Source organism: Atheta coriaria, unplaced genomic scaffold (genome assembly GCF_025399875.1).
Source record: "Atheta coriaria isolate IRGN ID8LTWV9N9 unplaced genomic scaffold, Caltech_Dcor_3.1 scaffold356_size4307, whole genome shotgun sequence".
In the NCBI taxonomy this organism is placed as follows: domain Eukaryota; kingdom Metazoa; phylum Arthropoda; class Insecta; order Coleoptera; family Staphylinidae; genus Dalotia; species Dalotia coriaria.
Window position 1 is genome coordinate 1,871 of NW_027049693.1, and position 2,437 is coordinate 4,307.

Here is a 2,437-nt window from a genome sequence, read left to right on the forward strand (position 1 = left end):
TAGATAGGAACAGATTTCAAATTCTTAATCTGGGGAAAATTTTCTATAAGATTAGTTAATTTAAATGCATATATAAACGATGAAATTTTAATTCATAAGAAAAAATGGGCAAATAGAAGTCAGCTATACAATCATCCACGTACGGTGCCCTGAACACGAGTCACTTCTACCGCTACCCTCATACGGTGCCTTGAACACGAGTCACTTTTATCGGCACCCTCGTACGTAATTGCGATTAATTGTAATATATATATATAAATAAACAAAGAAAAATCAACGTTATTATTCGTGTCAATAGCGACAGCGACCGATAGCGACCAACGGATTGAAAATTATGAAAGGTTGGAAAATTCTGCAGTAGATAAGAATTTAAAACAATTTAATTTCGTAGGATAAAAGGACCAAAACGTGACTAAAAGTGACATTTTTCTTTTTTGTCCTTATTTTTAAATTGCGAATATCTCATAATTGTGTCCGGCTGTGCCGGTCGTCTAATTTGTGTCACAGATATGCAGGTCCGTCGAAAGCCAGCGCGGCCTCCCGGAGAAAATCCGCCGGCTCCGGCAATAGTGGATTTTTTGCTAATTTTTTTGTGTTTGCGATTTAAGAGCGATCAGCAGGGCCCCGGGGAATTTCCACGACGGAATATACGAAAAATTGAAAGTCCATATAAATTCGACAGCGATGAAGACTTAATTATCATTCACAATAAATCAAACCCAATCAAATAGGTATATAGACAATTACGAATGTTCTTGTGATTGACTTCTTAAATGCAACATACTCAAGTTTAGATATAAACAAACAAACAACTGATAAAAATTTCACACGGCACACGTTTGCCATTTAAGACAATGTGCGGTTCACTGTCACAAACAAGCAACTCGCTGTGATGAACAGGCATGAAATTTAATGCAAAAATGAAAATGCTAACGACATCTCTGATCACATTATTTTATAAACGCAAAAAAGAAAAAAGAAACATAAATACAAATCCGTTCAATGAATGCTGGTGTAAATTATAAAGCTTGCAATAAATTTAAAAAAATAATTTGGCAATAAAACGTAAACATTAATCCACAATTGGGTGGCACGACAACACAGTACAGTAAAAATTCATTCTCCCCGCACGACCAACTTTAGTGTAACATCATTAAAATCAATTGCCAACCTTTCACCTAAATATACGAAATTTATATTCACTAATTTTATATTTACGTCTTAAATCGCGTGTTCAGCGTTTAACACGACAAGCAATATCAGCTTCGCGAATTTAACTGTAAAAAAAGTTGTCCAAACTTGTCCAAACACTGATAAACAAGTCGAGTCGTGAACACAAACAATTCTGGTTGGAACGCTTAAATTAAATGTATTGTAAATACAAAGATTCAATATACTTTACTGCTTTAAATTTAATTCGACTATTCTATCTATATTTCTACTATAAACGCATAATTCCCGAAGTTGTTCGTCGTTATTTTAATGAAAAATATATTAAACATTAACCTACCGGTATACATCGCACACGGCAAATCAAAGGCAAGTCCTGAAACGTAGAAAATACAAATTAGAATAAGTTTTAATTCGTCGTAGAAACGACTTATAGTTAACCAGTGTCATACGCAACAAATAATTCATTGCTTTATATCATAAATTCATATGCTTACTTGATTGTTCTTTGGAAGGAAAGCCGACGGACGACGGCCGACGAACCATCACTGTTAAAACATTCAGCTTACCACAAGACATTTAATTCACTCGCCCCGAATAGTTCAAACGTGTAAATAAATAGACATCATTTGCACTACACGCTGCCAGTTATTCATGGAATATTTAACGCGATTTATTAGATTTATTAAATATCAAAAGCAGTGGCGTAGCGTGCCTTGTCGGGGCCCCGTATAAAAATTTTTTTGGGGGCCCCTATATGGAGGTAAAGGTTTTTCCTTACACACTTTGGGGGCCCCCGTGGCCCGGGGGTCCCGTATAATTGATACGGCAAATACGGCGGTAGCTACGCCCCTGATCAAAAGTGACAAGTTCCGAGCACGACACATACCAACCGGCAAATCAGATGCGACTAGTTTTATCTACTTAAGGTGAGCACCTAAGAACGTGAACAAACGGTATTCGTAGCGCTATCTGACGGCAATATTATGAGACTAGCCATGTGAAAACAAAATTCAGCGCGCGCGGCATAATAAAGAAGTTCCAAGGTCATTTAATTTAAATGCAATATGAAACTAAATATTTTGAAATTAAATATTCTATTCTATATCTAAGCTACTTTTTCTTCAAGAAAAAAATAAGAATTTTATGTCCTTTCGTCATTTAATCATGTATAATAAGACTTTAATAGTGTAAATACATAAAAAGGAATGCATTAATATAATATCTTATATAAATTACACTATGGAACAATAGAATTGCACAAAAC

The 2,437-nt window shown here is 35.1% G+C and overlaps 1 long non-coding RNA gene across 1 annotated transcript in view; it reads right to left on the bottom strand.

Annotated features, from left to right (window-relative positions):
• The window catches only part of LOC135803041 (uncharacterized), a 3,289-nt gene extending 1,236 nt beyond the window's left edge, over positions 1-2,053 (bottom strand). Inside the window, exons 1-2 of the long non-coding RNA XR_010550710.1 lie at positions 1,668-2,053; positions 1,511-1,546 (exon numbers count right to left, since the gene is read on the bottom strand). This is a non-coding gene — a long non-coding RNA (uncharacterized lncRNA). The remainder of the gene's footprint in view (positions 1-1,510; positions 1,547-1,667) is intronic.
• Positions 2,054-2,437: the final 384 nt, after the last annotated feature.